This window comes from Mustela erminea, chromosome 19 (assembly GCF_009829155.1).
Source record: "Mustela erminea isolate mMusErm1 chromosome 19, mMusErm1.Pri, whole genome shotgun sequence".
NCBI classification, from domain to species: Eukaryota; Metazoa; Chordata; class Mammalia; order Carnivora; family Mustelidae; genus Mustela; species Mustela erminea.
The window spans coordinates 58,673,390-58,697,728 of NC_045632.1; the positions used below are offsets into that span (position 1 = coordinate 58,673,390).

At 54.8% G+C, this 24,339-nt stretch overlaps 1 long non-coding RNA gene across 1 annotated transcript; it reads right to left on the reverse strand.

Moving 5' to 3' along the window:
- Positions 1–8,889: 8,889 nt before the first annotated feature.
- LOC116579508 lies at positions 8,890–21,994 on the reverse strand. Its single transcript, XR_004281304.1, has 3 exons — positions 21,675–21,994; positions 16,293–17,784; positions 8,890–10,142 (listed from the first exon to the last, which is right to left on the reverse strand). It is a non-coding gene; the product is annotated as an uncharacterized LOC116579508 (long non-coding RNA).
- Between the last annotated feature and the right edge of the window lie 2,345 nt (positions 21,995–24,339).

Below are 24,339 nucleotides of genomic sequence, written 5' to 3' on the forward strand. Positions count from 1 at the left end.
GGAGCAAAGGCGCGGGTACCCTGTGAAGCGGGAGGGAGCTACGGCCCAGCACAACGCGCCCACAGCCTGTGCGGAGGGCAGGGCCGTTTCTGCTCAGGATTGGATCTGCAGCTCCCAGCAGCACAGCTGGCGCACGGCAGGTGCTCAGAAATGCCGGCCGACCACCGCATATGCATAGTGGCATTGAACTCGAGAAGTCTTACTATCCACACACACGCGAGTGCCGCGGAAGGAGCCAGGAAAGCAGCAGCTAAACCACGCGTGGGATCCCCCCGGAGGCAAGGGCAGCACATTTCGGTCTGAACTTCAGGATCACTTGAATCCTTGGTCCCGAAAATACATCTGACCCTTGAACAACATGGGAGTTGGGGCAGCTGACTCCCACACAGTCAAAACTCCATGTATGACCTCTGACGCCCCCAGATCTAACTACTGACAGCCCACGGCTGACCAGAAGCCTCACGGACAGCACAAACAGTCGGTCGAGACGCAGTGCACACGTTACCCACACCGCACACCGCACTCTTACGGGACAAGCAGCAGGGGAAGAAAAATGTCATCAGGAAAACCGCACAGCTACTGGACTGCGTTTACGGAAAAAGAAAGGGGTGGACACCTGGGTGGTTCTGCTGGTTGAGCATCAGACTCTGATTTCAGCTGAGGTCGTGATCTCCGGGTCACGGGACAGAGCTCCGTGTCAGGCTTCCCACTAGCACAGAGCCTGCTTACCGCACTCTCTCTCTCTCTCTCTCTGTCCCTCTGCCCTGCCCCCACACTCTCCCAAAAGATAAAATTTTTAAAAGTCTACATGTAAGTGGACTAACACAGTTCAAAACCGTGTTGTTCAAGGATCAACTATATGTTCCTGCATCGCTTATATAATCTATAAAATAATCTATAAAGTAATAAACCCCCAAATGAAAATCAAAACAAAAAAGAAACTCCTTTATAACTAATGCCCCTATTAGATCACAAGAACTCGAGAATCATTAGAAAAAGTCTTGGGGCGCCTGGGTGGCTCAGTGGGTTAAGCCTCTGCCTTTAGCTCAGGTCATGGTCCAGGGTCCTGGGATCGAGCCCCGCATCGGGTTCTCTGCTCAGCGGGGAGCCTGCTTCCCTCTCTCTCTCTCTGCCTGCTCCCCCTCTTGTGATCTCTGTCAAATAAATAAATAAAATCTTTGGGGAAAAAAAAAAAAGAAAGAGTCTTTGGTGACCCATAACTAAGATTAAAATTAGTAAAGTCAGAGGGGGGAGTTGCACAGCAAAGACAGCCCAGGAACAGGAAACAGGTGCGACATTCAGTGCAGAGAGACACGGTGTCCAGATGAGGAATAATAAAGGGGCTGCAGCCGGACATCAGGGAACTCCAGCTCCTGCCTCGTATCTGATTAAACGAGATCAGTTTGGGTTGAGAATAAGGTGCTCACGCCACACCAGTGAGGACATGCCTGGCACCGCAGGAACGAGGCTCGGGACAGTCCAGCCCCTGCTCCCGCTTTCTGAGCCCCGCGTCTTCAGACGAGAGGCAGAGGTGGGAGACGCTCTCGCTCGAGCTAGCCTCAAGGTAGAGAAGAAGCAGCCGGTAACAGCAGTCCGAAGAACACACACTTTCTTCTTAGTGTGTTTTGTCTTACACACACACACACGGACAGCAGCCAAGGAACTTCTAAAACAAATTAATCCCAAAATTAAGGCTGGGAAAGAAATCTCCCCCAGGACAACAATCACGTTTGAAGTTGGGTTTTCTGTTTGTTTGTTTTAGAGTTCTCACCATCGCTCTCCTGAGCAGTAGGTAAAACTATCTTTGGAGATCAGGCAGGAGATCTCCTGCTGGCTCTCACTCAAAAGCTGAACAGATGTTCCCGCAGCTGGAGAACCAACCAGGACCCATTACTTCGTCGGCACCTACGGACTTGCAAACCCACAGAACGCTCTCCACACACCTGTGCATCACATTGCCTCAGACGATCCGGCCTGCGAGCCCATGCAGCCCCGAGACAGCTGCTAACCGCCCACTTCTCCGAAGGATGCAGGGGCCATCGGGATGGTGCTGTGGAGACCTAGCCCATCGCCCTGCCCCAGCATGAATACTCGGGCTTCATCACGGAAGCACCTCCCCTGAGTGCCGTCCCAAGGTCCGCACGCGTGACACTTTCCCAGGTGTGCCGTGTCCGTATCTGCCTCCCCACCTCCCAAACACACCCCCCTGCTGGCGCTTCTGCATCGCCGGTGAACTCTGCCAGCTGGTCCAGGTGTCTGTAGGCATCCAGGAGGCTTTGGAGGGGAGGAATACTAGTTACTCCGAATTAAGTCTGAAAACGACACAGATGGAGAAGTCCCCTGGAGAGCTGGGGTATTGTTGAGGAACACTTATTCCAAAAGACAGTGGAGACCCGGCTCCCAGCCACCTGCTGACCGATGACGGGGGGCGTGTGGCTCTGAAACGTTGGCCCGCCCAGCCCAGATACACACAGCTGTCTTCTGGGGCTGCTCGTCCCCAACACTAAGAGGACCACTAAGCACATGGTCCCGCTAGAAGCTTCCTCAGCCCTGTTTGCCACCGAGTGGCAGCCGGTGCTGGTGACGCATGAAAGGGCGGGAGCAGAAGAGCAGAAATAAAGGTCAAACCGCGCTGCAGTTTGGGTGTCCAACCCCCCATCGACCCCAGAGCCGACAACCGACCTTCGGTCACACATGCCCAGAGCCCGCCACACCGGTCTGCTCGGGCGTGCGGTGAAACACACACACCATGCAACTGACCACTTCCACGCGTCTGCGGCGCACAACGGAGTGGCACTGGGTACACTCACGGGTTCGCAGCTGTCACCTCCATCTACTTCCGAGACACTTTTCATCTCCCAAAAGGAAGCCCGGGGGTGCGGCCGCCACTCCCCGTCCTCCTCTCTCCGTGCCCTGGTGGCCCCCCGCTTTCTGTCCCTGAAGAGTCACCTATTCCGGATGTTCCACATAAATGGAACCATTCCATATGCGACCTTTCGTCCAAACGTGGTCTCAGGGCGACACCGCGCGGCCCTCCGGCTCCCAGCACGGCTCCCCGTGCCCAGGGACACAGACGGCTCTGCAGCCCGTCCTCTGCAGGCGCCTTGCTTCCAGCTTCCAGCGCGGAAACCGAGTCACGGCTTGCGTCCCCTCCCGCCCTTATTCATTCCCCATCGGTGAGCACTTACGTGGCACCTCCTGGGTGCCATGGAGGATGGTGCCCAACGAACACGGGCGGCCACTGCCTCCCAAGAGCTCGCACGACCCGGGAGGGCAGCGGCAGGTTGCGGTCTGTGGCGGGACTGGAGCCCCGGCCCTGGCAAAGCGGGAGAAGTGGGGGTGCAGGGGCGGGACGCCCGGGGACCCGGTTCAGGCGGCTCTCCCTCTCAGGGCCACGCGAGGGCAGGCGCGGGCCGCACCAGCTTCCGTTCCCCACACTAGGCGTCCGACTCCGTCCTCACCGGCTCAGACCCCGACGGTGCCAGCAGAGCAGGTGTGCTGACGCGTGCGGGCGTCCCGTGGGCTGGGCAGCGCACACAGGCTTCCATCGCCCTCGCCCACCGCCACACGCCGAGGAGGCAGCGTGGGCTCCTCCCCTCCCTTCAGTGCAGCGGCTCAGAGAGGTTCGGGAGCTGGCCTAAAGCCACAGAGCCTGCGTGTGGCAGGCCAGAGCGTGAGCCAAGCTCCACACCGTGACAAGACAGGAACCTGTCACGTGTCCTTACACGGAGTCTCAAAGTGGGCAGCTTTCTCAGGGCCTCACCGGCATCAACACATCCACTCCCCAGAACCCCAAAGGTAGGGATTAATTTGACCCCCTTCTTACACCTGCAGCCGGAAGGGCTAACCAGCTTGCTCTGTTTCAAGCTCATGGAGGAACTGGGGTAGGCAGCGTGGCCGCAAGGCCTGCTGAACGACGTCTGTGTGTTGCTGTGCAGCATGGTTCCGCGGCCTCCCACTCAGATTCTGTCTCACCGATACTTACTTGGCCCTTGTCCATCAGAAGTTCTGTGGCCCTCCCGGGAGGCCACTGTCCAGGGCACCCTGTCCTGGGTCCCTCTATCCATGGCCACAGTGTGGTAGCTGTTTCAGGGGAGGACCCACATGTGACACTGGAATAGCTGTGCCATGCGTCACTCCCCCTGGCCCCAGCACAAACACACATGCTTGTGGGAAAACAACTCCAGATCCCCATGAGGTCCTAGAGAGGCACAGAGAAGCTCATTTCTGATTTTCCTAGACCCTGGGCAGCCTGAGATTTCTGTCCTCTTACATAGTCAAGCCTGAAACCCCACGCCCACCCCAGCGGGGGTCAGGCAGGTCGCTCTCCGAAGAAACAGAACTGACAGGAGATACATACAGCTGACTCTTGAATGACGGGTCCCAGAACCGCGTAGGTCCGCTTACACACGGATTTCTTTGATAAATACAGTACAGAACCATAAACCGTTTTCTCTTCCTTGTGATTTTATTACCATTTCTGCTTCTCTGGCTTCTTTCAAGAATGCAATATGTAATTTGTGAAACATACAAAATATGTGCTAACTGTTTAGGTTATCAGTGAGGACTCGGGTCAACAGCAGACCATTAGTAGTAAAGTTTTGGGGGCGTTAAAAATTACACATGGATTTTCGACTCCACGGGGAGTCCACACCTCCAGCTCCCGTGTTCCTCAAGGGTCAGCTGTATATAGAAGGAGACTGGTCTTAAGAAATGGGCTTGCAGGATTGTGGGGCCCAGCAAGCCTTAGATTTGTCTGGTTGACAGAAGGCTGCACACTCAGGCAGGGGCCAAGGCCTCAGTCTTGAAGCTGAATTTCTTCATCTCACAGAAACCTCAGATTTTGCTCTTAAGCCCCTCGCCTGGTTGGAGGAGGCCTCCCCAGACTCTCTAGGCTACTCGAAGCCTCCTGACTAGAGGCTGACCACATCTGCCAAAAGCCTTCTCAGCAAGACAGGTGAGCGTTTGGTCAGGGAGCTGGTCAAGGAGCTGGGAACTAGAGCCTGGCCAAGTCCACACATGAAAATGACCATCACACCAGCCAGGGCGGTCTCTGCCAGGTATCAGATACGGCTCAGGGGTCAGATCCCAGGGCAACATGAACCGAGCCATAACTGAGACGCTAGCAGGTGCGACCCATGGAAGGAAAGGGGAAAGGATCCTGCTCTGACATGCGCGCTGCTTTCTCTCCACAAAATACTATGTGGGATACTCCGGCACACTGAGCAAAACATAGATGTTTCTGGACACGTGTAGACATGCATCCTTAGAGAACACAGACGTGACGGTGTGGGCACCTTCTCGGCACAGCCATGTCACAGGGGCTGTCTTGCTAAGCAACTGCTTCTACGAAGTTAGTAAGCAATGAAAAGAAACTTCAAGTTGTACATTTTAGATGTCACATTTGCTCACCTAGGACAAATCATTCTTTAATAAAAGATGACAGTGAGGGGAGGCTGGGTGGCTCAGGTCATGATCTCAGGGTCCTGGGATCGAGCCCTGTGTCCGGCTCTCTGGTTGGCAGGGAGTCTGTTTCCCCCTCTCTCTCTGCCTGCCTCTCTGCCTACATGTGATCTCTCTATCAAATAAATAAATAAAATCTGTAAAAAAAAATACTTCCATTCAACTAAAACCCAGGAACTCCCGGCCGCCTGAGCAGGCCCCTGGACCTGTCCAGGAGGGCTTTGTGCAATGGCAAATACACGAGAGAAAAATCATAAACACCCTCTCCATTGGGGGTGGAGGAAGGGCAGCAAGGTCTGCTCCACCAGGGGCCGGGGGGCCGGGGGCCGGGCAAGGGGAGGAAACACTGGGATGAAATACTGTCATGTGAGCGGTGCAGCTGCCGGAAGCCAGGAAATCTGAAAGGCGCGCGCCGACAGTCTGCCACTCCAGCTCTGGGCTGCGGGCGGCGGACAAAAGCTGCTCTGTGAGAGGCCTGGGGACGGCGGCGGGCGTGACTGTGCTGGGAAGGGGCACAGGCTTCCTCCCCATTTAATGGCTTTTCAGTGCCGAGCGTAAAAACCAAAACGTGTTCTGCAGGGCCGACGCCGGGCCCCAGCCCTCCCTCGGCCTTGCAACGAGATGGTCTGTGGTGAGGAACAGGTCGTCCGGCCAACGAGATGGTCTGTGGTGAGGAACAGGTCACCCAGCCCCTCTCTTCACATCGCGGCCGTGCAAGGGTGCTTCCGCCAGTGGGTGCTGCCTGTCGCCCTCTGGACACAGCCAGGCAGCCAGGACGTCCCTGTCTGGAGCCCAAACACCCCTGGCACGGTCACCGTCGCTGCCACAGTAAATCAAACTGGCCCTCACTGCTGCCCACCCCTCGACAGAAAGCCACACAGCAGCATGCAGAGTCACCTCAGGAGGGACTACAGGTCCGGACCGCGTGTGCACGGGTGTGTGTGCGTGCATGCGTGCACAGAGAAAGAAAGAGCCCCTGAGAATGGCAACCACCTCTGGCGGACTCGAATTCTGGGGGAAATGACGGGGACCCCAGAGTTCCTACATCTGTTTACTGAGTTCGCCCAACACTTTTCGAAACAATTTAGAGAGCCCTCCAGAGAAGAGCCAAGGAGGTCCAGCGGACTCTGCCGAAACCCTGCTGGGTAGGGCCAGGAAGGTGAAGAGGGAAGGGGTGGCCGGGAGGCAGGGTGTCGGGGCCCAGGGGAGGCAGGCCGGGCTTCTGTCTGAGTGAGGGGCGGAGGGCTCCCTGAAGGAGCAGAAGAAGACTCGCCTAGAGGAGGAGGAAGTCACAGAGGCGGGGCGGGAGGTACGCGAAACGGGAACAGGAGATTCACCGAACTGGATCCTTCTTCCCCTTTTGCACAATTTAACGCTGAAATTCCAAGGTTCTGAGAAAACCCACTGGGGACCGGCTCCCCTCACCTTGTTTCAAGAGAGCAAATGCTGAAGCAACGCAGCTTTGTCGCCAGCGCTAAGGGATTTCTTTGCCATGGTTTCCAAGTCCCTCCTGCACATGCTCCCCAACGTTCACAGCAGCCAAACTGTGGGAGGAGCCGAGACGCCCTGCAGCAGACGAAGGGATGAAGATGTGGTCCACAGACACGACGGAGTATCACGCAGCATCAGAAAGGACGAACACCCAACTTGTGCATCTACATGGACGGGACTGGAGGAGACGATGCTGAGTGAAGTCAAGCAGAGAGAGTCAGTCATCATGTGGTTTCACTCATGTGGGTCACATCAGGAACAGCAGGGAGGACCCTGGGGGAAGGGAGGGAAATCAGAGTGAAGGTTTCGGAGTCGGAAGTGGGTGGGGGGCGATGAAGGAGAGCACGTGTTGTGATGAGCGCTGGGCGTCACACACAGATAGTCAGTCACGGAACAAGACGTCAGAAACCACTGACGGACTCTATGGTGACTAACATAATAAAAAAAATAAGTAAATAAAAGTCCCTCCTGCAAAACAACAGAGGCTGGCGAGGATGCGGAGAAAGGGGAGCCCTCGTATTCTGCTGGCGGGAACGCAAGCTGGCGCGGCCACTCTGGAGAGCAGCATGGAGGGTCCTCAGAAAGCTGACAGTAGAGCCACGCCACGACCCAGCAATCGCACTCCTGGGTATTCACCCTGAAGATACAGATGTAGTGATCCGGAGGGGCACGTGCCCCCCAATGTTTACAGCAGCAATGTCCACAACAGCCAAACTATGGAAAGAGCCCAGACGTCCATCAGCAGGCGAACAGATTGGGAAGATGTGGGGTATCCAGACAGCGGAATATCACTCAGCCATAGGAAGGGTGAAAGCTCGCCGCCGTTTGCGAGGACGGGGTTGGAACTAGAGGGCATTTCGCTAAACAAAGTAAGTCTCGATCAGAGAAAGACAATGATAACGTGATTTTTACTCAAAGAATTTAAGAAACAAAACAGATGAACCTAAGGGAAAGGGGGAAAAACAGGGAGAGGGAAATAGACCAAAGAGACTCTCAACTCCAGGAAACACGCTGGAGGGCGGGGGTGGGGGGTGGGCCAGATGGGGGATGGGCCAGATGGGGGGTGGGCCAGATGGGGGGTGGGCCAGATGGGGGATGGGCCAGATGGGGAGTGGGCCAGATGGGGGGTGGGCCAGATGGGGGATGGGCCAGATGGGGGATGGGCCAGATGGGGGGTGGGCGGTAGGAGGGCCCTTGTGAGAAGCCCTGAGCGCCGCATGGGAGTCCTGAATCACTGAATTCTACTCCAAAAAACAACACTGTACTGTGTGTTAACTGACTAGAATTTAAATAAAACCTAAATAAATAAATGAAGGTATGTATGTCCCTCCAGGGGGCCCTGCCCACCGCCGACGTCCACCCGGCGCAGACGTCTTTTGCACGAGGCCGCGCCTGAGGCCGTGTTTCTGTGCGGCTCCCACCCGCCGCCTACGCCAGCACGCCCGGAAAGAACACGTCCCTCTCCCTCCGTGTCCCCCAGAACCGAGGACCCACATCCCTCCCCTTGGGCCCGGGCCGTCTCCTCCTCCCGCAGTGACCAGCCCGTCGGGGGAAAGGAGCGCGTGGGAGGCGCCCCCCACCTTTGGGGCGCACCGGTCACTGCGTGCTTCCTCCCGCACAGGCCTCAGCATCTCAAACTCTCAACAAGCCACTGGCATCTGGCCCCCACCTCCAGGTCTCGGATGAGGAAGCTGGGCGTCAGAGGACCCCCATGGCCGACCCGGGAACGAAGAGCGAGGACACGGGCCAGGGCCCACGTTCTCAATCACTCAGAGCAACAGCGGTGGATTCTCAACGCCGCCAGCCTTGCCCGAGGGATTCCCAGGCGGCGCTGAAAAACAGAACACAAAAGTACCCCACAGAACGACAACTATGAGAACCTATAAAACAGCTCTCACGTGAGCAGAACTCAAAACTCAGATACAGATCTGAACGGAAGCTTTAACTCGTTTTATTTTCGGGATTCTCTCTTTCTTCAGATAACTAGCTCAAATGCCCATAACGTCCCCCTCATCTTAAAGCAGCATTCTGGGGATAAAACACGGATTTCTCTTCGGGGCCCATAAAGTGTGGGACAGCGCCACCTCCTGGTCAGCAGGCACAGGACAGCTCGTGTTTCCCCTCGGAGGCGTCTGGAGAACAGGCCATCCTGGAGACATCCTGAGCACTGCAGCGTCCCAGGCTCCACGAGGAGAGGAAGTGAGCGTGGGCGCGAGGGGCTCACGGGAGAGGAGGCTGGACTGGCCTGCCTGGGCTCCCTTCTCTACGGCAGTGTTCCGAAGGTTACCCCACATGGGCCCATGAGCCAGAGGACACCATGCCTCCGGGGGCCAGGAGATGGCCAGCACCCGGGAGAGAGCACAAGGCAGTACCGGCCACGAGCCAGGCTGGGGGCCCAGGGGAAGAAATCTAGCACAGGGCCCGGCAGAGGGGAGAGCCCCAGTAAATGTGTGATGAAGCAGAACGAGGTCAGTCGGTCAGCGGGTAGGCCTGCCCGCCCAGCGCTTACAGAACAGCGGGCACAGCAGAAACACACAAATAAAGACATCAGTATACGCCCACAAATTCCGCTGCAGCAACTTGAAGCTTTCAGGCAAGTCTCTCCACAGAACTTCCAGTAAGCACTTACAGGAGGAGCTGGGGTCCCCCAGACAGAGAGGCCACTTGGAACATTAATCCATTCTCTCGTTCCTTCAATAGGAACTGAGGGTCTACAGTACACCGGGGACCGCGACACACACTTTACATGTCTTGTGTCAGTAGATCTTCACCACAGGCTCATGAGGTAAGAGCACAACCTGTATCTTACAGATGCAGACACTGTGTCCCAGAGGTACTAATTAACTTGCCCAAGGTCAACACAGCTTCTCAGCAGAACCAGAATTTGAGCCAATGTTCAATCCAGTGCCCATGTCTTAAGTGTACTCAGCCCCACAATGGTCCCTCCTCCGAAGGCGTTTAGAGAGTTCCTCCCACAGGGCAGCACTGAGCCAGACGGTCGGGGTCCATTGGGGAAGAGCAGAGCGAGGGCCCTACCCACCGAGAGCTCCCGCACGGCCGACGCCCGGCAAACCGGTGTGCACGAGAGTGCAGTGCCGGAGTGGACAGCGGACGGCGCGTGGACGGAGCTGGACAGACCCACTGCCGAGTGCGGCTCTTGTTTCATCTCTCTGGGCCTGCGTTCTCATCTGAATGACAGAAAGAAGATCGAAAATAAGGTCAATGTGAAGATTATAAAATACCTGACACCCAAGACATGCCCCACAGAAGTGGCTGTTTTCAAGCACAGCTCAGGAAAAAAGGCAGCAAGCCCCGAGAGGAGCCAAGTGAGGCCTGGAGGCAGGCGACGCCGAGAGAGGAGGCACTTGCTTGGTGTTTCAGAGCAGTCTGTTGGCTGTGCTGGATGCTGCGGCCGGAGTGACTCGAGCCGACCACGCAGCGAGGCCACAGGGTGGCAACTGATGCATCAAACGCCATCAATGACACTTGCCGAGGTGCTCAGGGGTCGTGTGGCTTTTTTTTAAGGCAGGGAGGATTCTTTCCTTCCTTTTTAGACTTAGGAGTCTGATGCAGTTTCAGACTTGTGGAAAAGTTTGGGAGTACAAAAACTTCCCGTATCCCCTTAACCTGGACAGCACCAACATTAACATTTTCCGACTTTTGTCTTATCTTCTTGTCTTTGTGCCTTTGTTTCCAGAGCCGTTGAATAGTAAGCGGCCATGCAGACATGACGATGCTTTAGCCCCTAAGGACATCAATGTGTATGTCCTTGAAACAAGGACATTCTTGTTCTCAACTCAGTATAGCGCCTCACAACGGGAAATTCCGGGATACAACATCACTGTCTAATCTACCAAGTGTCAAGTGTCCTTGTCAGTGTCCTTCGCATGCAAGACACCCGAGACCATGCGCTGCACTCCACGGTACGATCTCCCTAGACCTCCTCTCATCAGGAACATTCCTAAGTCTTTCTGGTCTTCTTGGGCCAGTTCTTGTGTAGGGTGTCCTTGGGTGTGGGTTTGTGTGATGTCTTGTCATGATCAGAGCCAAGGGACGCACGCCGGGAAGGAGCTCCGGAAAGTGCCGTGAGCTACAGTCCTTGTAGCTCTGATTATATGGCCGAAGAGTATATCTGATGCTGTTCTCAACGTTGAGCAGGTTCAGAAAAATCACCATCTTCTGATCCAACTAAACAGGAAACTAGTGACACACTGTCTGTAAGAAACAACCTTTAAATACAAAGATGTGGATATTTTTTTTTTAAAGATTTTATTTATTTGTCAGAGACAGAGGGAGAGAGAGCGAGTGAGCACAGGCAGATAGAGAGGCAGGCAGAGGCAGAGGGAGAAGCAGGCTCCCTGCCGAGCAAGGAGCCCGATGTGGGACTCGATCCCAGGACTCTGGGATCATGACCTGAGCCGAAGGCAGCTGCTTAACCAACTGAGCCACCCAGGCGTCCCAAGATGTGGACATGTTTTAAGTAAAAAGACGGCTCTGGCAATAACAGAGTAGTAAATCCCAGATTTCTCTTCCCACCTTATACAAAAGGAAGAAGGAGGAGGAGTACGTGAACAGTCATGAGTCCAAGAGACTCATGCCTGAGATGGTGGAAGAAAAGGGGGTGAATCCCATGAAATAAAATACACAATGCCATGATGGAGAACGTCTTGACTGTGACCGTCACGAGACTCTTACAGCTAGGAAAAGAATGGGTGAAGATGGGTCAATAGAAATTGTCCAAACTCTAATATAAAGAGGAAAAGAATGAGGGGGCTGGGAGTGGGGAGGGAACAAAGATCATGATGACAATAAAGTTTTAAATACACTTGGGACAACAGAAATAATTCAACATATGTGTAACTGAAACCCCGGGAGGAAGAGGAGGGACACAATGGTGTAGAAGATATATCTGAGGTGACAGCCGAGAACTGTACAAACGTAATGAAAGATATTAAGTCACAAATCCAAAAAGCTCAGAGAACTCCAAGCAGGATTATTTATTGGAGGGAAAAAAAAAAAAAGGATAGATACATAATATGCAAAATACTGAAAGAGAAAGAGAAAATCATTAAGGCAGGCCAAAGAAATTAAGAGACCAGGAGAATGACAGCAGACTGCTCATCGGAAACTACGCAGTTCAGAGGACAAGGAAGTGCCCTTGCTTAAGGGCCGAGAGAAAAGAACAATGGTCAACACAGAATTCTATCCCCAGCAAAAATACCTTTCCTAAATGAAAGAATTTAAAAATTTTTTTCAGAAAAACAAAATCTGAGGTAATTGATTACCAAAAGATCCCTGTTATAAGACATTAAAGTGGAGTTTTTCAAGTACAAGGAGTATAAAACAAGATGGAAACTTGGATCTACATAGAGAAATGAAGACCTCTGGAAACTGTTAAAATGAAGGGAAGAGAGGGGCCTGGGTGGCTCAGTCAACTAAGAATCTGCCTTTGGGTCAGGTCATGATCCCAGGGTCCTGGGACTGAGTCCCGCACTGGGCGCCCCACTCAGAGAAAACCTGCTTTCCCCTCTCCCTCCACCCCTCTTCCCACTTGCGCACATGCTCTATCTCAAATATATAAAATCTTTTTAAAAATTAAAATAAAAAAAGTAAATGAAGGGAAGACCTTCTTAATCACTCTGGAATGTTGAGTGTGTAAAGCAAAAACAGAAGCAAAGGGCTATGGGTGTGTGGCCTATATAAAAGTTCCATGACCCCACAGCAGAGGGTGGGAGTCCAGTCACTGTATGTGAATCCGTGCATTATCTGAAGGTAGACTGAAAATTAAGACTGCATATTCTAAACCCTAGGACAGCCAAGAAACATCAGTAACTGCTTCATGAAAATATAATAAGAATGCATTATGGATTTATAACACATGTATAAGTGAACTGTCAGAGAAAAAGATCACAAAGGTAGGGGTTAGAGGGAACTGTTCCATGTCTGTGACAAAGCCAACCGCACCGAAGAGTGAGTGCCCTGCCCACGTTGCAGGGTCAGGGAGAAGGTAAATGAGGTCACACGTGCGCGCTACGGAGCCCAGGCCTGACAAGCATTAAGTGCGTGGAGTATCTGTTGAAGGAGCCAGTCGCAGCAGACAGCCCATTCGTTCTACGGCGGCTTGGGTTTCCTGCAGAAGCGCAAACAGCAGAATGCAGATTTCCCAGATGGGGCTCCCAAGGGAGTGGGTTAACTGCCAGCTAGCTTTTTGTCTTCAAGTCCTGACCTGGAATGTAATCTATAGACAATCCCACCTCCAGAAACTCAGTTTCCCTCCCAGGAGCTTGTAAACGAGGCGGGCAGTTTAGTGGGCAATGGCAGTCAGGAAAAATAATTTTACCCAGGAAAAGGGACAAAGAGAACCACAGCTTATGTTGAGAAAAGGAAATTTCTAATCCCCCAACATCTGTAGTGCACATGGATCTGTGACGACACTGCTGTGTCGGACCCTGGGAAGGCTCCCAGTTGGCCGGCTTGAAGACGAATGCATAAACCACACACGAACTCCACGGCGAACTGGCCGGCAAGTACTCTCCAACCTGCCCCGACACCTAATTACTACGGGGAGCCTAATAAATCTAATATGAAATGACGGTACCATGAATCCAGTAAGCCGCGCAGAATCATGAATCCTAGGCGAAGGGCAGCACATGAGGGTCACGGGAAGATCTTTAACGGAGATACTGGTCAGTATTACCCACTGTTCATTTTGCACGGAAGAAACATGACCCAGCTGAGAGATGATGCTTGCACAAAGCGGGTGGTGGGGAACCAGGCATGTCTGGGGAGAGCCGGTGGATCTCTGAGGCTGGCGTGCAGGGCCCAGCCTGCCCGTGTGCTCCCCCCCTGCCCACCAGTCCACCCCGACAGCTTCTGCTGTGGCCAGCAGCACCTCACTGCACTGTGCACACCCTGCTTTCTGCTCAGCTCCTCTGCCACTGCCCCCGGAAGTCCACTCGTCATAGAAGTGCCGAAGACACGTCAGCCAGTGGGACCGCCCTTCACCAACAGGCCAGAGCCAGTGGAAAAGCACTCACCCCTTCTGCCTCAGGCAGACAAATTCTAGGTTCATCCTACAGAGTTCCTCACAAAGTCCCCAACAGAATCAAGTCCCTGTCGCCCACTGCATGGGCTAACAGCAGCCCTAACTAGGGTGAGCTACTTTCACGCCATGTCCCCCAAAGAAAACATTTATTCTATGACCCACTAACTTGCAGAATTTACCAAATTTCAGAGTTCACCAAAAACTGGCTTATCTCTTTATAATGTTGACACCACCCAGGCTGCTGATGCGGGGTGGGCAGCGGAGAGGCAGAGAGAGACGGTGTCAGGGAGCAGGGGTGGCTCAAACCCTGCAGGCCCGGCCCCAGATCCTCTTCAGCCCTCGGCGATCCTTCCAGGCACCGCAAGGCCTCGGAATCAGCAGCAGTGCCTGACAGCTTCGGGGCCCTGGACAAGTACCTCGTCTCCATAATCTTCTACACAGAAGGGAGACAGACCCACCCCGAGGGCTGCAGGCAGGAAGCACTAGGATGGCGTGTCTCAGCCAGCGCAGCTCAGCACACAGAGTGTTGCATCATGGCCTTGGCCGGAAATACTGCCTAAGGAGCTCCTACAATTCTCAAGGAGGAGCAGGAAGACATAAAACCCCTCCGGGCTACAGACCTGCTCGTTTTAAGAGGCAATGGTTCATGGCACAACTTCGTGCCCCACCTCTACTCCCAATGCTGGGTCAAGCTCCGGGAACACGGAGAGACACAGCGCTGCCCTCCAGAGCCTTCCAGGATGGCGGCAGCAGGAAGACGGGTACAGCGCGGATGAGGCAGGGCCCAGGCAGCAGCATCCACGGGAAAAAAGCTCTGCAGGGAAACGGAGGCAGGGAGGGCTGGCTCTCCTGACAAACAGCGAGCGAGCAAGGAGAGAAGGCCGGAAATGAAAAGCAAGCGGCCCGGAGACCTGGGGCGCGGGGCCGGGAGCGGCCTGGATGACAGGGTTTCCGTCCCGGGCCAGAGGGCCCAGATGACTGGGAACTGCACCCCGCCAGAAGGAAGAATCTATTTCTGCGGTCAATGGAGGTGTTCCTTTAGGGGTACGGCAATTACTCCTTTGAAACCCCAATGGTAATGTGCACCTCTGGCACACAGACCTCCCCCACCGAAGGGAAGAACGTCCAAACTCCTAAATCAGGCAGAAATTCTCGTGGGCATGCGATGTTTGGCCTCCCCATCTGCCCCCTCTGTGCAGTCACACTCAATCCTGCTCTTGCCCCAAACCCCTTGGAATAAATCCCACAGTCCGCAGGGTTGCCGGAGCCCAAGAGGGATCACTGGATCGGGGGATCAGAGGACCAGGAGCAGGAGGGTCTGGCCTGAGGCGCAGCACCTCTGACAGGTCAAGGCCGGGTGAGCTCTACCTCGCCCCAGAACACAGGCTTCTCTTCAAGGAAACGGACCAGCTGTGGGAGCCAGGAGAGGGCCCCTCTCCTCATCTGAGTTCTCAGTCTGTCGCCCATAAAATGCACATGGCGATTGCGCCCCACGTCGCGGAGCTGCGGTAAGGAAGCGCGTGGCTGAGTCAACACAGGGCCTGGGACGGAGGAAGCACGCGCTCCGCTTACCCCATCGCCACCACCGCCTGCAGGGGAGTGTGGCTGGCGGAGAGCAAACACCCCACCTCCCGCTGCAGTTCAGATACAGCCGCTCCCGGGGTGTGCACGGACGTCAGGTGAGAAACACTCTGCGCACCAACCGCACCCCTCCCGCCCCCGCGCCTGCGCCAGACCCCGCTGGCAGACCCCAGAGCGGAGACATGGGCGCATCCTCACTCTGGACACGCAGCTCCGGGCAGCCCCACCGGCAGGTGAGCGGTGGCCCCCCGCGACCTCCGCGCCACCTGCGGGAACGGGCTCAGGCGGGAAGAGGGAGCGCAGCTGCCGTCCGGGGGGCGCTGAGCGGCCTCCTGGGCAGCAGCAGGACTGGGGCTCCAGGCCAGGGACTGCAGGGCAGCTCAGGCTCCCTCAACTCGCGCAGGAGAAACAGGCCGTGGCCTCCTGAACTGAGCCCCAGGACAGAAAACCAAACGCGTCGGGGGAGACGCTGGGGAAAGCAGACTCTCCGGTCGGGATAAACGCAGCGCACTCGCACCTCTCCGTCCGGGCTCTCGCCGGGCAGCGGTCGGCGAGGGGGGCGCCCCGCACGCGGGGAAGCCGGGCACCGGACCCTCCGCGCCATCACCGCAACCTTTCAGTAAATCTAGAATTATCACAAAACACAAACTTCACTTAAAAAATGAGGCTGACTCCCACAAGAGCAGCGGGGAGCTGACGCCCGGCCAGCTACCTCTCCCGGAGGAAGGGGAGGCCGAAGCTCCGGGGCCAGAGCCCACATGGAGGCGGCGACCAGGGCAGCCACAGGTGCCCCATCGGACAGGGTCAGCCCAAGGCCCAATATTCAGACGCGGCACTGATGAACACTGACAGGTTCCATCTTTCTGGGTAATTTTTGGTCCCCTTCCTGGACTCCTCTTCTTCCCAGAGCAGGCAATTTATTCAAGGTAGGACTAAATGGGATTCAATCCGAACGTCTTTCAAGTTATCTCCCGTCACGCACACACCTGAGAGAAAAAGACTCTGCTGGTCTTCAACCTCAGCTTCTGCCTGAGACCACGGTCACAGCCCACGGAAGCTCGGTGCCTTCGAGCTCTGAGACCCTGTCCCTTCTGTATCTGTCACCCCTTTGCCAGGAGACATCCCTGGGCTGAGCCCGCCCTCCCTCGCGGCCTGGCTGTGTGACCTTGGACAAGTCACCGCGGTTGCCAGGCCCCCCGTGACCTCCTTCAGGGAGGACCAGCGTGTTTCCCAGTCTGTGGAGCAGGCAGAGGGCGCAGTGAACAGGACCGCCATCCCTGCGGACTTCAGCGAACACCCGTTGGCGCCCCCTCCCCGTTTCCATTCCTGTCACAGTCGCGAGTCACTGCAGCAAAGGTGGCCCCAGCTCACCCCTTGGAAGCACCGGCTCAGGCTCCTGAGCACGCAGGGGAGCGTCCTCCCATGCGGGCTGGGGCTTCAAGTGAGAGAACATTCCCGGCTCTCCCTGCATCCAAGATACGTCCTGCAGAGACAGGACGTGCGGTTTAGTTCCCGCTGCTGCGCAACAAATCCCTCGGAAGTCAGCAGTTTCGAGCAACAAGTGTCTGTCATCTCACAGGTCTCCGAGAGTCTGGAATCCAGGGACAACTGCCCTACAAGGAGAAGGAGGGGGGAGGGGAGGGAGAGGGGAGGAGAGCCCCCAAGACGGAAACCACAGTGTCTTTTATGACCTAATCTTGGAAGTGACACAGCAAACTCCATTAGTCCTCGGACCCACCCTGGTGCTGCATGAGGGACTGCCCAGGGCGTGAATTCCGGGAGGTGGGATCCGAGGGCGCTGCGGAGGCTGGATGCCATGACCTGGGGAGGTCTGTTTCCAAAAACACCATCTGGGAGCACAGGTGGGGGCAGCCACATCTTCCCACGCTGCAGCGTCACGTGGCTGGCACCAACCGGCGGGCAGCAGGGCCAGTAGTCCCCGGAAGGCTGGGACGGGGCGGGGCATCTGCAGGACAGCTGGCGCGTCAGTGACGAAGGCGCGACGCCTCCCTCTGGCCAGGGTAAGCATCTCCACGCATCGGCAGCCTCAGGCCTCACAGGCATGTCAAAAACTCAACCAAGAAATCAAAGCAGCACTGCATTCTGTTCAGGTGGTCTCAAACTCGGTTTAGGAAGGAAGGATTTGGGACTGCACAAGCAAGGCTCTCTGTGCGGGGTCAGGTCGCGATCAGTCTCTCGCTCCCCTGGGAGGATAGAAAGAAGAGAGAAGCTTAGAGACCCCACACGCACTGTGCTTGGAACGGTTTGAGGGCACTGCGAAGCAAAGGAGGAAATAAATGAAGTGATAATCTTTTGGTTTTTAATCTTTTCACTGCTTCCAGAGGTAGAAAATTACCTTGTCTGGCCTCCTCCCAGGCCAGCCAGTGGAACCTGGGCCCTCAGGGGCCCCAAGGATCTAAAAGAAGTCACGGTCATTCAGGTAGCAAGGGGCAGTTCCAGGAGTCTAGCCCAGCTCCTGCACATTTCACATCAGCACTCTGAAAGGCAACAGAGCCAGAGCACTCCACCTCGGGTTCCTCTTCTGTAAAATGGGGTGATAACATACCTCTTTCAGAGTATGCTGTTATTACTGAAGAGGGCGGCTGTGGCTACGTGTAACGAACCCTTGCTCACTGTAGGCCAGGCATAGGGCTAAGCATGTCCACAACATGGTCTCAACTGACAGGTGAAGAAACAGAAACTCAGAAAAGGGAAGTACTGGCCTTGCCCAGCTGGCTAGAGTCAATGCTGACCCCAGGACTGGTGAAATAGAGCAGTCCTAGGCCTGCAATGCCTGGACGGATGGATGGACGGATGGACGGACGGACGGAGGGATGGACGGATGGACGGACGGACGGAATGATGGATGGAGAGACAGACAAATGAGTCAGAGGGTGCAGGAACGGAAGGCTGGAGGGATGAATGGGGAGACGGGCAGATGGACAGAAGCGTATGCAGAGGGATGACCGGACGGAAGCACGGACAGACGAACGGGTAAGCGGCTAGACAGAGGGAGAACAGACGCGGTGGCGGGTGGGTGGGCGAAGGGACAGATGGGCAGACGAGTAGGTGAGCGTACGGATGAGCAGATGGACAGACAGACGGATAAATGGATGGCTGGAAAGATGGGATGGGTCGATGGACGGATAAACAGATCACAAGTGGGCGACGAGGACCATCGTTCTGGTTGTGAAGAGTCCAACTCCTTCCTCTAGGAGAAGCACTGGAAACTTCTACGTGTTTGCTTTCTACAGTTCTGACAGATTTTCCACAGGAGAACAAAGTTTGGCTGCAAAATACCTCTTCTTTTCCCAAGGAAAAACAGCACCTCTTTTTTTTTTCTTGCAAGTGATGCAAAACATTTCACATGGACCCAAACATATCTAGCACCTAAGGGTCAGGAGCTGGGGACTTCACCAGACACATACATCATTAAAGTTCCCCTGAAACGAACATTACCACTGTTTTGTGCCCATGAATAAAGCATTAAGCAAATATTGAGACTGAGACACCTCATTACCCAGGGTCGTTAAGTAACTCAGGAAGACCACAGCTATGTTTGAAGCCAATTAAGAGGCCTCACACTGGGTGTTGGAACCACACGAGGGGCTGGCATATCCCCTAGCACACAGTAGGCACCTCATAAAATGTGTAGAGCAAGTCAACAAGATGCCCCAGCCCCAGAGACTGGTCAACTACGCCAGCGCGCTTAGATCTCACTCATCAGGTTACCTGGACTACAGCACTCAGAGCTCAGGACAGCTATAACTGCACAGAGCAAATGACCCACACCAACGATAAACACCAACAATTCCGTTGTTTTCATTTCTGTGTGTGGTAAAATACACAAACATAAAGCTGACCACCTTAGCCATGTTTAAGTGTACAGTTTAGAAATATTAAATACGTGCATAATGGGCCAATATTACCACCAACCATCTCCAGAACAATTTTCTCTTCCCCAGCTGAAACTATTTGGGGTCCTTTGGGATTCCATATGAGTTTTAGGAATGGTTTTTCCATTTCTGCAAAAGACAATTTATTAGGATTTTGACAGCGGTCATGTTGAATCTGCAGATCATTTTGGGTAGGACTGACAGCTTATGAATATTGTCTTTTAGTCCATGAACATGGGATGTCTTTCTATTTGCTTATTTCTAACTTCTTTCTTCTAATGACCTGTGGTTTTCGGTGTACATATTTTTCATCTCCCTGTCACATTTATTCGTAAGTACTTTATTTTTTATAGTATTGTAAATGGGACTGTTTTACTGACTTCCTTTTTGCTAGTGTAAAGAGATGCATCTGATTTTTCGTGCTAACCTTGCATCCTGCTACTTTGCTGAATGAATTTTCCAGTTCTAATGATGTTTGTGAAATCTTCAGATGTCCTACATATAAGATCACATCATCTGTGAACAGAGTTAAATTTACGGGACTCCCAAGAATACAGTGAACAGAAGTGGTGAAGGCAGGCATCCTTGCCAACAGAAAAGCTTTCAGTCCTTCGGCAATGCCTATGAGGTTCATTGTGGGTTTTTCATACATGATTGTACTATGCTGAGTAGTTTCTATGTACACCTGGCTTGCTGAGTGTTTTTATTATGACAGTTATTTGTTTGTATCTAACAAACACTTCCTTAGCATCACCTGCCAGGCACTGTTGAAACTGCTTTATAATTATTAACTCACTTGACCTCCGAAGAACCATACGCGGTATACACTGCTATCATCTCCACTTTACAGAGGAGGAACAAAGGCATCGACTAAACACACAGGATGCTGTGGAACCGGCTTTCCAACCAGATGCTCCGGCTTCTAGTCCCTGTTTGAAACAACCAGGAAGCAGCGCAGAAGCCAGCAGGCTGAGTCTCTATTACACCAAAGACAATTCACCACATTATCTAATCCTTCCCCAAATCGTATGATGTAGATATTCACAGGCCCCTCTTACCACCGAGGAAGCTGAGTTTATAGACACTTAGGAAACTTCCCCAGGGCCACACTACTAGTGAGAGACAAAGGCTGGGTTTAAATTTAGACTATTGAGCCACAGAACAGCCCCAACCCGCCCACAAAGGGTGATGTCCAGAGCCGCTCTGTCCACGAGCCCCTTGTGACCGGTGAGCCCTTGAAACATGGCCAGTGCCACATGCTGACACGACATTTTACAAAGAGTTAAGTACAACGGGTTATTACAATTTCATGTGTTCCTTTTCACTTTTTAAAATGTGACTACCAGAAAACTTACACATGTGGCTCGCACTGCACTTCCGTTAGACATCCAAGAATGGAGGACCGGCTCGAAGGAAGATCTGCCCCCAGGGCTCCCCTGAGCACTACCTTGGCAGTCACTGTCCCTTGTGCTAGGTGCCTTGGGAGGAGGCTGACAAGTGGTGTCCAGCTCCCGTGGACCACACCAACAAGAAATGCTTGTCCAGCCAGTGGAGGACGCAGCCTGGGAGGGGCTCAGGACGGAGGAGACCGACCGACCGCCCAGCATTCGTCCACTGACGCCCGCCCAGCACTCCTCCACTGACGCCCGCCCAGCACTCCTCCACTGACGCCAGGCACCCTCAAACCCCAGAGCAGCCCGTCTCAGATCCCAACAATCAGTGCAAATGGAAGGCACACCCTGAACACCAGGGGCAGGCACAGAAGGCAACCCCAACCACCAGGAGTGCAAGTGCCCCGGCAACTCCGCATCCCAGGGGTTTTCCCATTCTGCCCCAGGAGAGCCGAGACTGTGGGATCCTGGGCTGTGGAAAGCACATCGAGTACACCATCACTGGTGGCAGAAAGATGACCTGGAGATGTGGGGCAGGAGGAGAAGCGGCAAGAGGCAGGCGGGGCGAAGAAGGACGGGGAGGAAGGAAACGGAAGAGGACGAGGGAAGGAAGGGGGGGCGGGAGAAGGGCACAGGGTCACTAGGCACAGAGTGCTTTCCACCTGCCGGGCCCTTGCAAAGTAGGATCGTCATGCCCATCTCAGATGTGGAGAGCAAGGCTCACGGAGGTGGCACAACCAACCCAAGGACGCACAACCAGCAGTGTGTAAGGCTGAGTCGGCCGGTTCTGTGTGACACCAGACCTACTTCCACTGCCACGGCACACGTTCAGTCATGGAGACACTGAAGTTATCGTTTCAGGGACCAGGTCACGGCCTTCCAGCTCCAGGACCACCAGGCCTTCTGCACGGTGTGCGCTGCATAATTCCGAGGTCCGACCTCCGGGCGTCCTGGCCGGGCCGGAGCGTGTGCGTGCCGGCAGCAGGACCCACAACAGCGGACCCCACCTCAGTCCCACCTTCTCCACCCCAGGCTCTAGAACAGGCCAGCTGGTGACTCGGGCGCACACACAGACGCAGCTCGACCGGCCACACCTGCCTCTCCCCGGGGCTGCTCAGCCGTGCCCACCGCACCTGCGACTTCCTCTGCTTCCCCGGCTCAGTACGCGACAGCGTCGGGTTTGCAGGTGCCTCCTCTCCTGCTCGCTCCCCCACCCCCAGACAATCCATCAGCAAATCCTCTTGTCGTCGTCCTCGAGAAAGACCCAGACCTCAGCCCCCTTCCAGGCTCCTTCCTGGGAGGCGAGGCCCCTCCCCTCAGCCCCTGTGGCCAATTCTCAGCACAGCCACCAGAGGGAGCACGTTAGACTCCAAGCCCCATCAGAGACCGTTAAGTGGCTTCCAAGGGCTTCCCAAGTCAGAAAAAAGCCGAAGACCTTTCTTTCCGTTGGTGCTAGGTCTGAGCTGACCTCAAAGCTTCTGCTCCTGGCCTCTGACCACTCCTCTCTCCACTCCAGCCACACTGGGCTCCTGCTATGCCGCACACTCAGAACAGGTCCACCGCGGGTCCTTTGCACCTGCCACCCTCCGCCCAGCAGCCTCTCCCCCAGACTCTCCCTCCCATCCTCTGCTGAGTCCCGTCTTCAGAGAGGCCTCTCTCCCCCGCATCGGCACCGCTCCCTCTACTCTGCCTCACCTTCCTAGCACCGTCCCCACCCCACAGAGATTCACCCATGACCATGTCCCCAGTCCCCACCATCTCATGCCCCCGAACAGAAACAGGCTCTTACAGCTCAGTGAAGTCCAAGGACTTTCCCGTTAAAGGCAACATTGCCCTTTTGTTTTGTGTTTCAGTATGTGACTCTGTCAGCTGTCCTCAGAGGGACCCCTGTGAGACAGAGGAAGGGACCTGTGAAGGTTGCGGACGGACCATTCTTAGCAGAGGCAGTGCACCTGCAAGCAGTGTGTGGAGAACCGTGTGTATCTTAACTAAATAATGCTAACTAGATGATGCAGCCACAGCACTCGTCCGTCCCACGCCGGCAAAGACCCCTAAGAGGAAGGACGCCCAGTGCAGCTGCAGGGAAGAGAGAAACCCCGCCACGGCTCCGGTCACACCCACACGGCCCTCCTAGACAGAGCAGAGCACCTGGGTCTGCAGAGGGTGCTGCGCTCCACGCAGAGAGGGGAACACATCCCCCGCCGGATACCACGTGAGTCACAAGCACAAGCAACACTCCGACAAGCCTGTGTGCACAGCTCCATTCAGACGCCCGCCGCACAGGCACCGTCCCCCGCGATCTGACAGTGGGACCCTCGCAGAGCACCGACACGCTGAGTGTTCCACGGAACCCAGGTGGGCAAGAGCTGCTACCTGGAACCCTCCCGGCAAGAGGGAAGCAAGACACGGGCAAAGGAGTGTCAGCATTAGTAAGCGAAGTCCGTCCGTCAGAGCCGGGCAGATACCACACGATCTCGCGCGCATGTGGAATCTGAGAAACAAAACGGAAGCCCACTTTAAGATGAACACAGGGGACAAACCATAAGAGACTCTAAACGCTAGGGCACAAACTGAGGGCTGCAGGAGGTCGGTGGGGAGGGGAGGGGTAACTGGCGGATGGGCACTGAGGCGGCGCGTGATGCAGTGAGCACTGGTGTCACACACAGTGACGAAGCCATGAATCCCACCTTTAATGATAACAACAACGAATAACACACACAAATCTCAAATAATAACTGATAATACATATAAATTTCACAAATTTTTTAAAAATTAAAAAAGAAACGCTGTTTAAGAAAAGAAACAATGTCCTGGAACGGATCCCGGCCCCATGTGCTCCCATGTGACCCCAAGCGGTCCCCCTGGGCCCCTTCTGACCCCATATGGTCACGTGTGGCCCTGTGCAAGCACAACAGAGTCTCTGTGGGGATCAGTTTCCCTTTCTGCAAAAAAGAGGGTAAGAATCTTAGCTTTCAAGAATTAAACGTGAGAACTGTAAGAATTAACTGAAGTCCCAAGGACAAAAGTATGCAATTTAATTACTTCTAAACCCATATATTGCAGACCCTCCCCTGATGAAATAGCAGATCTAGTCCTTGGCTGTCAAGGACGCTAGAGCTCCCAGGTGGGGCTTCGACGGACCAGGCTGCAGGGACGCGGCCACCCCTCTGGGCTTCCCGGTCGACCGGTCATCGCATGTGACACGTGGGACCACCAGGACTAGGACCTTCCTGACACGATGCCACAGGGAGCACAGAGCCCTGCCCAGGAAGCCATCTTGCAGAAAACAAGACACCCCAATCTGTTAGACCTCTAGATGGGAAACACGAACAGCAGTGAGGCACTGTGTGTATGTTCTAGAAAGAATAACGGAGGGAGAGGGAAGCAGAGAGGGAACGGAGGGAGGGGAGAGGGGAGGAGCGTGCTGGGACCGGGAGGAGGCTCCGATGAGGGCACAGGAAGAGGCTGCAGC